Source organism: Suncus etruscus, chromosome 11 (genome assembly GCF_024139225.1).
Source record: "Suncus etruscus isolate mSunEtr1 chromosome 11, mSunEtr1.pri.cur, whole genome shotgun sequence".
Taxonomy (NCBI): domain Eukaryota; kingdom Metazoa; phylum Chordata; class Mammalia; order Eulipotyphla; family Soricidae; genus Suncus; species Suncus etruscus.
Window position 1 is genome coordinate 47787470 of NC_064858.1, and position 15887 is coordinate 47803356.

At 40.4% G+C, this 15887-nt stretch overlaps 1 non-coding gene across 1 annotated transcript; it reads left to right on the forward strand.

Moving 5' to 3' along the window:
- Window positions 1–11922: 11922 nt before the first annotated feature.
- LOC126023417 (U6 spliceosomal RNA) lies at window positions 11923–12029 on the forward strand. The gene has a single exon (XR_007500541.1). It is a non-coding gene; the product is annotated as a U6 spliceosomal RNA (small nuclear RNA).
- Window positions 12030–15887: the final 3858 nt, after the last annotated feature.

Genomic DNA, 15887 nt, shown 5'->3' on the forward strand with positions numbered 1-15887 from the left:
GAACCGTGGTCCTTCCTTTGGTTAGCGATTGCAAGGCAGACACCTTACCTCGAGCGACACCTCGCCGGCCCACAACCTGCTCTTAGATCAAGTTGTTGCCGTTTCCTCATTGTCAGAATGTCATATCAAAACTGGCACATGTTAGTGTCAGAGCAGTATTAAGAATGTCCCAGAGGGAGTTTGGTTCCTGGAGCTGTAGCAACCCAATTTTTATCAAAAATAAGAAACAGGGAGTTGAAAATTGAGATAGCATGGAGGTAGGGAGTTTGCCTTGCATGCAGAAGGTCGGTGGTTTGAATCCTGGCATCCCATATGGTCGCCCGAGCCTGCCAGGAGCAATTTCTAAGCATAGAGCCAGGAGTAACCCTTGAGCACTGCCAAGTGTGACCCAAAAACCAAAGAAAAGAAAAGAAAAGAAAAGAAAAGAAAAGAAAAGAAAAGAAAAGAAAAAGAGAAAGAAAGAAAGAAAGAAAGAAAGAAAGAAAGAAAGAAAGAAAGAAAGAAAGAAAGAAAGAAAGAAAGAAAGAAAGAAAGAAAGAAAGAAAGAAAGAAAGAAAGAAAGAAAGAAAGAAAGAAAGAAAGAAAGAAAGAAAGAGAGAGAGAGAGAGAGAGAAAGAAAGAAAGAAAGAAAGAAAGAAAGAAAGAAAGAAAGAAAGAAAGAAAGAAAGAAAGAAAGAAAGAAAGAGAAAGAAAATTGCCTATCCTATTAGTATGCACCAAATTTATGGATACATTATCCAATGATATTCTAAAAACGTGTCTTTTTCATAGTATGACTGCTTATATTTATTAATAAATATATTTAGTGTCTTCACACTGTATTTTTAGGTGGGATCACACATGGCAATGCTCCAGGGTTACTCCAGGCTCTTCACTCAACAATCATTCCTGATGGTGCTTGCAGAACTATTTGGGATATGGGAATCTAATCCTGGTCAATCTCATGCAAGGCAAGTGCCCTGCCTGTTGTACTATTATTTCAAACCTTATCCATACTACCAAAGGCTAATATTCTAAAGTTTATTTTTAACAATTAGGCATTTAATGAATTCCCATACTTTGTCTTGCAATTATTTTAAGTACATGCAAATCATAATTAAGTTTATGAAAAGTTCATTTATAAATTTTTATTCCACGTGCACTTATTTAATTAACATCTTCTATAATTATGCTTTAATTGCTCATGAAAATTTCATAGATATTAAAACAGTTATCTATCATCTTAAGTAATTTTTCTTGTTGAAAAATCAAACAAGTCAAAATTTCACAGAAGTTAAAGAGCTTAAAAAGTTTAGCATCTTTTCTGCCATGTTCAAATTTTCTTGTTTGTAGGTGTAACTTTTCTTGTTTGTAGGAGAAATTAAATTTTCCAATGACACCAACAGTCTCAGGAAGAACAAATTCTACCAACAGCCTCACCTCACACTTCCAATCTCCACAACTGTAACAGGAAAACTTCATAGCTGACATCTCCCTATTTGTGGAACTTGGTCCATTGTAACAGTTACCTCGTTCCCTGTGCCATGTGAGTAAAATTAATTCTCCAGTGATGACTTATCTCTTCAGTATGAGACTCATGAGTTTACACTTTTCAGAAATTAACTTCCTTTTAATTTTCTAAAGGTAATTACATTTAATAAGATAAATACCTTCATGTTTTCCTCTTCCATTCTAAAGATGTCTCAGATGAATACCCTGTGAGTTGCGTTCATAAATATCACATAAATATCACATAAATCACAGTATAAGTTTAAAATATATCATAATGAGAATGTCAACCATTAAAAATAGGAATGGATGAGCAAGAATGGGAACCTCACAGCTGCAGGATATGTGCTGGGCACTTGATATTCTATAGAATTTTTTAAAATTTCAACCTAGAAATTAATCTTCATTCCTCAAGAGCAAGAAGAAATTCAGTGTTGGACCATATTGCCCCTCTATGCCTCACAAAGTTCAGGGGAGAGAAACCCCAGCTTCTCTAGAAATGAAATATAGCTGGTCTAGGGCTCCCCTAAAAGTCTACAGTCTGGCTGAGAGTTAGGGCCACAGAAAAGGAAATATCTTCTTTTTCCATCTATTCATGAACCTTGAAGTGATGGCAGCCATCTTGTGGTCACAAAACAACTGGCTTGACTGAGGACAAAATATGTCCATTGAGCAAATAAAGAGAGAAGGAAATACTTAAATTTTTGATGACAATTTTTCTTTTTCCTTTGTGTGTGTGTGTGTGTGTGTGTGTGTGTGTGTGTGTGTGTGTGTGTGTGTGTGTAATGGCAGGGATCAAACCAAAAAACTCACACACAAGACAGAGTCTACCCCTGGGCTCCATCCCCAGCTTAATAATATCTTTGAACCATTAAACTAAGAAAGACTGAAACTAATGGGCTTCCTCATTTGTGAGATGATACATTTTCCTACTCAGAATTGTGTGTATTTTCCAATTCTTATATTCAAACGCATTCTATACTCTATATCTTTGAATATTCCCATTTTACAGAAGAAAAGCTGATATTGGAGACTTTATAACTTGTATCTGTGGCAACCCATTTAGGCTCATTTAGGAAGGAAGGAAGGAAGGAAGGAAGGAAGGAAGGAAGGAAGGAAGGAAGGAAGGAAGGAAGGAAGGAAGGAAGGAAGGAAGGAAGGAAGGAAGGAAGGAAGGAAGGAAGGAAGGAAGGAAGGAAGGAAGGAAGGAAGGAAGGAAGGAAGGAAGGAAGGAAGGAAGGAAGGAAGGAAGGAGAAAAGTTATTTCCATCCCTGGCACATTATCCTTATCCTTGCTCTGGGCAGAGGGGGACAATGGGTGTGTGACCATTAGCATTTGAAACTCTCTACCTGCTTCATTGGAAATGTGAAGGCAACCACTTGCTCCCATAACTTCCTCTCCTCTCTGAGAAATGTTGTCTCCCTTGCATGATCCCAGCTTGGCTTTACTCCCAGCACTTCCCAACCCTTCCCCCTCAAACCCAATCCTGGGCCTTGAGAACTTTGAGGTTCACATGGCTGCTTGGCAGGGCCTGGAATATAAAACCCCATTTGTTCCTTCTCGCCACAAAAAAGACATTTGGCAATTTAGAGAGTCACAGAGATAAAAGACTGGAATTTCTCTTTTCATTTTTTTTTTCATCAACAAATAGTGACTTGTATCTCCCTGTAATTCCTTCAAACTCCATTATCAAAGAGAAAAAAAGTCAAGGCAGAGGGCAGCTCCTTTTTCACTATACACAATAAACACACACACACACACACACACACACACACACAAAAGAACATTACCACAGTTTTTCTTCACAGTTACTCTAGATCAGTGGTGGGCAACCTTTTTTTTCAACTGAGCCAAATCTCGCCAAAACCACGATTGAAATTTATTTTGAGAGCCACATTTTTAAAATTGAAAATACATAGAATGGTACACTGTGTTTAGTTTCACTAAGTTTTTTTTGACTTTTTTTTTTGGGGGGGGGTGCTTTTTGGGTCACACCCAGCAGCGCTCACGGTTACTTCTGGCTCTACGCTCAGAAATCACTCCTGGCAGGATCAGGGGACCATATAGGATGTCATGAAACCTCCGTCCTTCTGCATAAAAGGCAAACGCCTGGAGCCAGAGAGAGAGCATGGAGGTAAGGCGTTTGCCTTTCATGCAGAAGGACATCAGTTCGAATCCTGACGTCCGATATGGTCCCCCGTGCCTGCCAGGAGCAATTTCTGAACATGGAGCCAGGGGTATCCTCTAAGCCATGCTGGGTATAACCCAAAACATACACACACACACACACACACACACACACACACACAAGGCAAACGCCTTACCTCCATGCTGTCTCTCCAGCCCTTTAATAAGTTTTTATTGAGAATATTCTGCATGCAAGTATCCGCATAGGTCGGGAGGATACAAATAACACAACTAATAAAACAAAAACTTGGGCCCGGAGAGATAGCACAGCGGCGTTTGCCTTGCAAGCAGCCGATCCAGGACCAAAGGTGGTTGGTTCGAATCCCGGTGTCCCATATGGTCCCCCGTGCCTGCCAGGAGCTATTTCTGAGCAGACAGCCAGGAGAAACCCCTGAGCATCGCTGGGTGTGGCCCAAAAACAAACAAACAAACAAAAAACAAACTTTAGAACGATATTATTTATCGATAACATTAAATTCCGTAAAATTTACCTTACAATGTAGAGAAAATTACATCCTGACAATGACTGACAAAGTCACAAACACTAATGTGATCATTGGCCTTGCATTTCCTTGGATAGTTTGAGTAAGTCAGGTTTGTATGTTGTTGTTTTTAATTTTAGGCACGATTCCAGGTTCTCATCGATGAGACGATTTCTCAATTTACTCTTGATAAGATTCATGCTTGAAAATGATTGTGCACATAAATATGTAGACCCGAACAAGGAAAGAACAGCAAACACTAGCTTTTTTAGTTGATTATATGAGTCAGGAATACTATTCCAGGTGTTAAAAATCAACATATCTTCCTTCTCCAGGTCTTTCAAAGCAGATCACTTGTGCTGTGAACTAAATTCACATTTGTGTTTCTCCAATCTTTCTAAATTAGCACAAAGATGTTCAAATTTCGAGCTCCACGGTTCTTTGTTTTTTAAATCCAGCAATTGCATTTCAAAGTTGCCAATGTCGATATTAAAGGGAGAAAAAATTAATTCCATTACAGTGGCATCCAGAGGTTTTTTTTTTTTTTTAACAAAGGCCAATGTCGTTTTGCTGTTTCTGAAATCCTGAAACCTCTTGAGAAAAGCTTCCCTCATATTTAAAAGTGCTGTTTTAAAATAGGTAATGTCAATATCAGAATTATTTTCTTGGTGATGTTTCAACAGGCTTGGAAAGTGAATCAAAGTCTCACTGTCAAAATCTTGAGCAAAAACAGATAATTTGTTTCAAATGAAATAACTTCTTCTAACATTGAAAAAATTGTATCTCCTTTCCCCTGTAGTTTATGATTAAGCTGATTTAGATGTGAAGTAACATCCACCATGAAATACAGTTTTTGAATCCAATCCACTGATCGTTTGTTAATTCTGGATAGTGAACACCTTCTTCTGAGGGCAGCAGACAGAGAGAGGATGCTGCCTCAATGCCCTGGCGCCACACAGAAAGTCACGCCCCCCATACCACATGACCCAACTGGAGCTGTGTGGAGGAGGCTGCACACAGGGCACACACGACAGAGGGTAGAAGCAGAGTCCTGACTCCTGGAGTGGCCTCCAGAGACACAGAAGAGCCCCATTAAAAAGTGTAAAGGCTGGGAGCCAGGAGTCTAGCAGGAGGAGGTTTGGCAGGCCCCTGCCATGCCGGAGGCCTGCTTGACCAGGCCTAGTGGGGGTGCGGGACTTGGGTAACCCCACCACCCCTCTACCACCTTGCTCCAGATCTCCAGGGCTTCCCCGGGCCACGTGCCTGGGCAAGCCAGTGAGTTGGGTCCCTTGGTGGAGCTTGAAAGTACCCTAGGCCTTCCCCCATTATCCATTCAGCTCCTTAGGGAGGGTCTGGGTGGGGCTCTGAACTTCTGGCCTCCCAGTTTCTTGAAGTCACTGGTAATCTCTGTCCAGTCTATATTTTCAAAATCGCACAAGAAACATTAATAGTACTCACACAAGAAACATTAATAGTACTCACTATCATTGAATTATGTTTTTATGTATGCAGAATGTCCATTTTGTACTCTGCCCTTTTGCATACCCCTTCATAAGTTCATATTTCTCTTTAACTTCCTTAACTCCTATCATCATTACTCCTCATTTACCCTTTCTAACTTAATTACTGTAGAGTCCTAAGTCACAGACCAAAGTGGTGCCCTGGAGTTAACACCCACCCAACTATGTTAAAAGGCATAAAAAAGACACTTACATCTTTTCAACATTTTATGGATGTTTTTGACGTCTATAAACTTTTGCTGAATATTTTCTTATACAGTGACGATCCCCCCCCCCATGTTTTTTATCTTCTCTTTGTGAACTGCTCAATATGGAATTTGGTGTGAAAGAATCCCTCAGTTTAATACTTATGTTTGAACCAAGTCATGGGTCTTGTTGGAAATGTTCTTACTCCCCCATATATCTGATAGTACCACGTGGCTTTATTTCTTGTTTGCTTAGGCACACTAAAATGGGAAACTACTATACATACCAATAAGTTCTTATCTAATAGAGATGGGAACACACAAATCTGTAGTGCAATGAGACCTTACACCCTGAACATTGACATAAAGACCTGGCACAGGCCTCAGAAGAATGGGCATTCTCCATTCACCCCTTGATCTACAGAAGACATTTACAAAACATCCAAGGTTGTATATAACATCACCTGGAGGCATTCCTGTACCAGGGAAGACCCTACAGCTGCTCTGATATCGATCTACTCAAAAGAGACACCCCTTAACACTGAGAAGACAACAAGAATAATGACCTGCTTACTGGACAGGGCTTGCTGTATTGCCCCTTAATTGTGAGGTTTGTCTATAACATCACCTGGAAGCAATCCTCTACCATGGAAGACCCTACCACTGCTCAGACATTGTCCTGCTCAAAAGAGACTTCCCTTAACACTGAGAAGACTTAACAACAACAACAACAACCTGCTTACAGGACAGGGCTTCCTGCATTGCCCTTTCATGGTGAGGTGAAACGAGAAGACACTCCACATCATGACTTCAATGTAGGACATGCAGATTCCAGAATCTTTAATACAGAAACATGATACCAACAACAGAGACTGTGTGAAAAGTGTGTTGGCACTACGGACAATGTCTTGGATCGGACGATAACTTGCCTGAAGCCTAGAGCTGGTCTTTTGCCAGGAAACGTCAGGGATAGGATCTCTTTGTATTTAGGCCAAGGTTATTCCTTTCCATGCCTCTCATATTTTGGTGGGCCTATGCAAACAACAATTGCCACTCTAACACCATTTTTACTGTGCTCCTTTGACTCTAATCCTTAAAACGCACCCACTTAAAATTTGAGGTTAACTTAAGCTAATATGCATGTACATGGAAATGTAAAAAATACTATGCCTCTAATGTTTAAGGAGTTACGTAAGTTTTATGGCTTTAGATTGCCTTGTGTGCTGTTAAGAAATAATGTGCTACAATCTGGGGACTTGAGGGACAAAGTAATTGCACATGGATTCTGTTTTATTTATCTTAACTTTCTTTGGCTGAAAGTTCAAAGTTATCAGCAAGGGGACTTGTTCTGAGAATTATGTTATGGGTGATTGTCCTTCCACTGTAACTTTACCTTGTCCTCTTTCTTTGCATCTTTTGTTCTCATAATTCAAAATAAAAAAATTAAAAAATAAATAAAAAGTGTAAAGAGCCGCATGTGGCTCGCAAGCCGTGGTTGCCAACCACTGCTCTAGATCATTTCAAACTCAGCCACTAGAAGCAGAGACAGGGAGAAAGAATCTTGGGTTCACTTGATATCTTCTAAACCAGGGGTCTCAAACTCGATTTACCTGGGGGCCGCAGGAGCAAAGTCGGGGTGAGACAGGGCCGCATAAGGGATTTTGCTTACTGAATATTTGCAATAAAAAAAATCGCATTAGTAAGAAAAAAATCGCAAAAAATCACATTAAACATTTGCATACCTCGAACGAAACTGCTCGGGGTATGCGAATGTTTAATGCAATTTTTTTTCTTTCTACTGCGATTTTTATGATTATTCGGTAAGCAAATAATCGCAAATACTGCGATATTTGAAGGCCTGCCACGGGGGCTGGCGAGGTGGCACTAGAGGTAAGGTGTCTGCCTTGCAAGTGCTAGCCAAGGAAGGACCACAGTTCAATCCCCTGGCGTCCCATATGGTCCCCCCCCAAGTCAGGGGCAATTTCTGAGTGCTTAGACAGGAGTAACCCCTGAGCATTTAATGGGTATGCCCCCCCCAAAAAAATAAAATAAAATAAAATAAAACAAAATAAAATGAAGGCCAGCTGCAGGCCACAAAATGTTGTATGGAGGGCTGCAAATGGCCCGCGAGTTTGAGACCCCTGTTCTAAACCCACAGGCAGAATGTGCTAGAAGAGGAGTGTTCAGAAATGTCTCCTCCTGGCATCAGTTCTGCTCTAAGTCTTCGAGATTGAGTCTAACAAAAAGAGGAAGAGCAGGGGCCGGAGAGATAGCATGGAGGTAGGTCATTTGCATGCAGAAGGATGGTGGTTAGAATCCCGGCATCCCATATGGTCCCCCAAGCCTACCAGGAGCGATTTTATGAGCATAGAGCCAGGAGTAACCCCTGAGTGCTGCTGGGTGTGACCCAAAAACAAAAAAAAAAAAAAAAAGACAGGGGCCAGAGCAGTGGTGCAGGCAGTAGGGCGTTTGCCTTGCATGTACTAACCTAGGAGAAATTGCAGTTTGATCCCCCAGCATCCGATATGGTCTCCCAAGCCAGGGACAATTTCTGAGTGTATAGCTAGGAGTAACCCCTGAGCGTCACTGGGTGTGGCCCAAAACACAAACAAACAAACAAAAAATACACTATGGTAATAATACCTAGAAATAATAGGCATTCAGACCGAAGTACCAGCTCATAATATGAAGCTTACTATAAAGAATGGTGAGTGCAGTTAGAGAAATAACTGTGCTAACAACAACCATAACAATGAAACTGAGGGAATAAAATAGAATGTCTGTCCCAAAGAAAAGCAAGGGGTGGGAGAGGAGGAAATGGTGAACATTGGTAGCAAGAAAAAAATTACACTGGTGAAGGGTGGTGTTCTTTTGATGACTATAGCTTACCTAGGAATATTTTTGTAATCACAGTGCTTAAATAAATTATTATTTTAAAGAGAGAAAGAGAAAAAAGTGATGTTGACAGTTAATGTTACTGGTCACAACCTCAGAGACAAAGGCAGGTCCTCAACTTAGTTGGGCACTAAAACCTGTTTTCTTAATCAGGTGTCATGAAGCTTCTTTCTGTGGGGGCTGAGTGTCTTTTGAGAAATGCCAAGCACCATGCACCCGAGAGCGTCTGTACTTCACAGAACTGCATCTCCAAAGCAGACACCTCCATCAATGCCCTTGTTTGCCTCCCCTACCTGTAGGTGTGAAAAGGGGGAGAGGGGTCTGGCAGATGTGATGGCGGGGAGGTACTTCTACAGTGGTAGGACTTACAGAGGGAACTGTGGCTACAGAGACGCACTTGGGGAGATGATCTTGTGAAGATGGAGGTTGAAGGCAGCAATCTTGCAGTGAACTTTCAAATAGCAAGGATTATGGAGCAGGCATGAAGCTACAAGGTTTTGAAGAAGTTTTATCTAAAGCTTTCAAGAGAACAAGTCCTGCAGACAACTTGATTTTCAATCTCTGGGCTCCAGAGCCAGGTTAAGCTTCCACTTTTTTGTGCTGTCAAGTTGGTGTTGTTGTGTTCTAGCAATCTTAAGGAATATATAAAGTATCACTTCTTCAATTTTGGAGAGGCAGAGGGTTGGGAGGAAATAAGGAGGAAGCCAAGACAACTGTTTTTGGGCCTCAGTGGTTGCACAGTAGTAGGTCGTTTGCCTTGAACACAGCTGACCCTCAAGCATTTCATATGGTCCCCCCGAGCCAGGAGAGATTTCTGAGTGCAGAGCCAGGAGTAACCCCTGAGCGCCACCAGGTATGCCCCCCCCCCCGGATAAAACCAAGACAACTATTTTTCAGATAAATAATCTAAAAATTCTTCTAAGTTGCTGAGGGAAATGAATCAGAAAAAGTGGGACAGATAACAAACTATCTCTCTCTTATGTGGAATAAAAAGAAACAAAGTAGGGGAGCAACAAATGGCAAAAGGCATCCAAACTAAAGAGTTGCATACAGAACTGAGTTTATCTGCTTACCTTGAGTTAATTATGGGGGAGTCTGAGAGAGATCCCTGAGACATTGGTGGAGAGGAGAGAGAACTCTGGTGAAGGGTATCAGATTTGGAACGATGTACACATGAAACCTATCATTAACAGTTTTGTAATCATGATACCCTAATAAAAATAGAGGGCCTAGATCACATTGATCTGGATAATGAGGTGAGGATACTGAGAAACAGAGAGTAAAGAATGTTGAAGGAGGGGGGGGGGAAAGAATGTTGAAGGAAAAGAAACAAAGGGGATTACATGAAGTGAAAAGGAAAAAGAAGAAAAACAAAAGGTTCTTTGGACAAGAAGAAAGAGAAAAAAAGATTCTGGCATTGCCTGTAAGCCAGCAAGGGGAGGGATTGAGAAAGAGCAGCCTCCACAGTCACAGTCTACCCTGACCACTTTGCCCCACACCTGACCCTGGTTCTCACACCTCAGCAGACTCTTACGTCAGACTCTTCTTCAGTTACTGCATTTGAGAACATGCAGTTAACACTTCACACAGAGAACTAGAGCCGGGGAGGGGAGGTGCAGGGCATGAGGGTCAGAGAGCACAATAGGATCAAGGAACTAGTAGCCTTGGGATTTCTCCAGCCTGGGAGGTCCTTGTCGCCCTGTAAGCCGAGAGCCCCTTCCCAGTACAGAAAAGGTATTCACCCTCTTCAGAGAGCCCGTGACACTTTCATGTAATGTTTGCACAGCATGGAAGAGGAGTGAGGCATACACACATGGATATAATATATAAGAGCTCCTGTGTACACACATATAGACATTTATTATCTATCTAGCCAAATATCTACATATATAGTTTCTGTCTAAAATAGAAACTATAGATAGGACTGAAGAGATAGTACAGCAGGTAAGATATTTGCCTTAAACAGCCAACCCAGGGTCAATCCTCAACATCCCATTTGGTCCCCCGAACACTGCCAGGAATAATTCTTGTGTGCAAAGCTAGAAGTTAGCCATGAGCATTGCAGAGTGTCCAAAACCAGCACACTAAAAAATAAAGAAAGAAAGAAATTATAGATATTAAAATGTAGAGAGATAGAGTCAATATAGATACATAAATATAGGAGAAAAGGGAAGATTAGAGATCAAAACGGATCTGCTGTTATGCTGTGACCTTCTTCCATTAGTAAATCAATGAAATTTGCATTTGGATGGTTTTGTGTATTGTTTTCTAAAAAGAAGATTGTGAGATCCAAGAATTAGCTTAACTGGTTGATCCCATGCTTTACATGTAGGGAATCAGCACCGTAGATCAATACCCAGTTCCTAAGAGCAAATTCCAAAGTGACCCCCAGATGAGCTGGAAGTAGCTGCAAAACACTACCAGAAATTAAAAAAATACAAAATACTAAAAAATAAGATAAAGAAAATAAATTTAAAAAATGTATCTGGAGGGAAGGTCATCTGTTTAGCCTGTGTCTTTTGAATAGTATTGTAGAATTATAAATAGAATAATTTGAATAGTAAACGCTTAATCAATGGATATCTAAGACATTCTAGAAATGAATAACAAAAAGTCTTAGTAGAGCCCAAAGCAATAGCACAGTGGGTAGGGTGTGTTTGCCTTGCACACAGCCCAGGTTCAAACCCATCCTATATGGCCCTGCCAACAGTAATTTCTGAGTGCAGAGCTAGGAGTAAACCCTGAGCACTGCCTGGTGTAGCCCCTCCCAAAAAAAAGTCTTAGTAGAAAAATAAAGGCATAAGTCTTTGACATGAAAAAAAGCATCAATCCCAAGAAAAGTTGCTATGATCTGGTTATAATGCACAGAAAACAGGTTGGATTTATACAAAGTTTTACTGTGTTTTGTTTGCCTCTAGACTAGTAAAGGGAAACTTGAATTTTCATGGGAGACTATTGGGTCACAAGCAGACTTCTGCCAGCTTCCAGAATAGCAAATTGGCATTCCCCTTAGGGGTCAGTCAGTTCAGCCACATCTATTCAGATTGATTATATGTTTACATGTCCTCCACAAACACAGATGCACTGTGCGATATCTAGGAGATATTTCATAGACCTGCACTCATAAAGCTGTAGTATATGCCTGTAAGAAATATGCCTGAGTAGTGCTCGCTTCGGCAGCACATATACTAAAATTGGAACGATACAGAGAAGATTAGCATGGCCCCTGCACAAGGATGACACGCAAATTCGTGAAGCGTTCCATATTTAAAAAAGAAAAAAAAAAGAAAAAGAAATATTCCTGAGTAATATGTAGGTAGATGCTTGAGTTGTCAAAGTTCTAAACCCCTCTCCTGGATACTACAGAAAAGTTCCATGGGGGCAAGGGGATTTGAATGTTTCAAAATTCAAAAAACAAATCAACATTTCAAGTAAGCATTAAATATTACCTATTACTTAAGCAATGTTCTGGAAGACTAAGGAAGAGATTCACTTTCCTTAATGACAAAAGCTGGGTAAAACCACAGTAACTGTCAAAAGCCCTTAAACACTGAAGATGTCCTATCCTCCGCTGCAGAGAACTGCATATGTTCAGGACTCACTTCAGCTAACCACACAAGTCTCTTTTCTTCTGCCAGTCCTTATAGAATCAAGTAATTTCCTCCTGATAGACCTTCTGTGACATTTTCAACCTCTTTCCTGAACCCAATATCCTGGCAATTTCTTGAACTTATCTAGACTCCAATACACCAATCAAAGTGTTTTATGATCTCTAGCTCAACACAAACCTCATATTTTTTCCTTGATTTTCCTTTCTCAAATTTCTTTATTTTTAAACACTATGGTTTACAGAGCTGTTTATATTACAGTTATTTCTGGCATTCATTAGTCCAACACCAATTCCAACACCAATGGAACATTTCCTCTATCTTTGTCTTCAGTTTCCCAACCTCCCTGAAACCTACCCCTTGAAAAGCATGAATAATTACTTAATATTGCTAGGTACAACTGAATAATAATAGAATTATCAGAAAAAAACTTAATTACAAGAAAATTTATTACAATAATAATAAGATGGGGTTATAATGTCATTATCTAAAGGTCTACGGAGCTATATATTACTAGTTGACAATTCTGTTGGTTTTGTATGTTTGTTGACCTAATGATAATTTTACATTTAATGTGGTGTAGTCCTACTAGGAGGTCAATATTAAAATTATCAGGGTGTCATGTGGTTACATAAATGACCTCCCACTCCTCAATTTTGAGGATCAGTGGAATTGAGCTGATGAACTCATATGGCAACTGTGGTGATTCATGGGGGCTCTCCAAAGGGTCCAATGCAATCAGCTGAGAGAGCAGTATGTCTGACTTTTTTGTAATTCGTTGGGCCTCTCTTTCAAGAGTAAGATGAGTCTATGGCATTGGCTACGTGCAGATATAGTGGAAGCCTCTAGTCTAGATCATGGGTGTAAAAATAAATACCTTTTATATTTTATTTAAAAATCTAAGTTTGGGGTCAGAATAATAGTATAGCAGGTAGGGTGTTTGATTACGCACAGCCCATTTGGGGATCACTTCTCAGCTTTCAGGAGTGGTCCCTGAGCACAGAATGAGGAATAAGCCCTGGGTACTGCCACATGTGAAAATCTAAAATCTATGGGCAAGAGAAATACTACAAGAGGTAAGTAAGGTGTTTGCCTTGCATGTAGTTGACACAGGCTGAAATACTTGGCAACACATATGCTTCCCTGAGCACTGCCAGAAGTCACTTCTGAGAGTAGTGCTAGAAGAGGGTCCTAAGCACTGCCAGGTACACACACATACACACACACACACACACACACACACACACACACAGAGTAAATTAGTAAATCAAAACTGTTTATCATCGTGGTTCTATGTCCTACCCAAACTAAATTATTACTTGCTAAGACTTGTTAAGATTGTTGTTAATAATACTGTAAAATAATCCTCATAATCCTCATGATACACAAAATTTCTTACAGATAAGGACGTCAAGCCCTATCCAAGGTGAGGTTGTACAAGAAGGAAGAACCAAGGTGAGTCTGGCTGCAGAACCCACTCTAATCTAACTGCTTTTACTGATAATATTTGATGCTGTACCATCCTTTTCTTCACCTTCCCATTTCTCTGTTTCTCACTCCTCCATTTATGCATTTGTCTGCCAAATATCCAAAGCCACACATGGATACTATGTGCTATGTTGGGTGAAGGGTTGCAGAGATTAAGGAGACAGTAGTCCTTGATTTCTTTGAGAGGCTCCATCTCACACAGAATTAAACCTACAGCCCATTTGCTATTTATCTGGATCCTGTAACTCTTATAACTGAAAAATCAACACTATAGTATTCTTCTAGTTAAATTAAGGTACCCTAATAACATTACTGACAACTGGGAAGAAGGAAAGAAGGGATGGAGGGGAGGAGGGAGGAGAAGGAAGACAGGACAAAATACTCATCTATGTCAAGTCCAACCAAGACTAACTTAATAACAGTTGCGTCCTTTGCCCAGAATGGAATTGTAAATCAATAAGTCTGTAAATAGCCTGCAGGATAAGACCCCATACTTACTAGGGAAAGATGGCTTAGATGAAAGTAATCTTTTCCATTGCTAATCCAAATCTTTGTTTGTATTTTATTTGAGGAGATGATTCCAGGGTTTGGACCCACACCCTGTTGTGCTCAGGGCTTAGTCCTGGCTCTGTGTTCAGAAATTACTTTGGTGTTTAAGGACCACATGCATTGCTGGGGATCAAACCAGGGTGAGTCACATGCCAGGCAAGCATCTTAACCTCTGTACTATTTCTGTCCCCCTATCTCTTTCTAATGAAAAAATAAAAAAAAACTTTCATTTTACTAAAAGGAACATAAAGACAGTGGTGGAAGATATTTTGCATTTTGGCAGTAATAATTTTGTACATCAAAACCATAAACATTTGGGGCTGAAGATATATAGTGGGTAGAGCATTCACCTTGCACATGGCCAATCTTGGCATCCCATATGGTCCCATGAGCACCACCAGGATTAATTCCTGAATACAGAGCCAAGAGTAACCTATGATCATTACTGGGTGTGGGAGAAAAATATCACATAAACATTAGTATTATTGCAGCCACGATGTTTTTTTAATTGTTTAAGTATCCATTATATCCAACTCGAAGGCATACCTTTCTAATGACCAAATGGGATGCTATCCAATTTATAAATTATTGGATTAGCCAATTAATCTTCAACTGTACTCAGATAGATTTTATTTTAAACACATTTTATTTGCTCTAGGAGGTTACCTCTTCTGTAATCTATAGTTGTAATGAACTTTTTTTCATACAGAAACAATGAGTATTGTGCATTTTGCCTCTCTGTACAAGAATCAGTTTAAAACAAACAACAAAAAATCAGCAAGCAAATCTGACCTGCTGATAGTTCTTACAGCAGAATTCAAAGGACAGGGAAGGAAAGACGAGCCCAGAAATTTCACCTATTGCCCTTAAATGCCCTCACCCTTCTCACAGTCCAAAGGACTCATGTTCCTAACACCATTGTTGTCACTCACTAGAAAGGGAAGCTACTTCATAAGTGAGCATTTTTTCTGGAACCAACCTTGTTTCAGAGAGCAAAACTGCCCACATTCCATCCATCAGACAAACCATCACCACCAGGCTTTACTTGCCTGGGATCAAAACCAAATTCTCACATCCTAAGAAACCATTGACAAATTTACCATCTGTAGAATGGGAATAATCATGAAGAGTCGATAACTCAAACAAAAACTCTAGCAGAGTATGACCTAAATTCAGTCTTCTTGGAAGACTTTTGGAGTTGGAGTCCCTTCCAGCTCTGCAGACTTCCATTTACACCTATATACTCAGCTCCTGAGCTGACTGTGCTAAACCCAGAGTCTGGTTTTCCTGCCCAAGGGGATTGCAGCTTGTCCCCTGGGTCCCAGGAAAACAGGCCCTGTGCTAGAGAAAAGAGAGATTTGCAACAGCTCAGTTTTAGCTACACAGGCTGGGGTTACACTCCAGGTTGTAAATGCAGGAGAGTTCAGGAGAACCTGGGGAAAGGGAAATATAGCAGTTTGGAAGCAACCCAGGGTCAAGGGTGT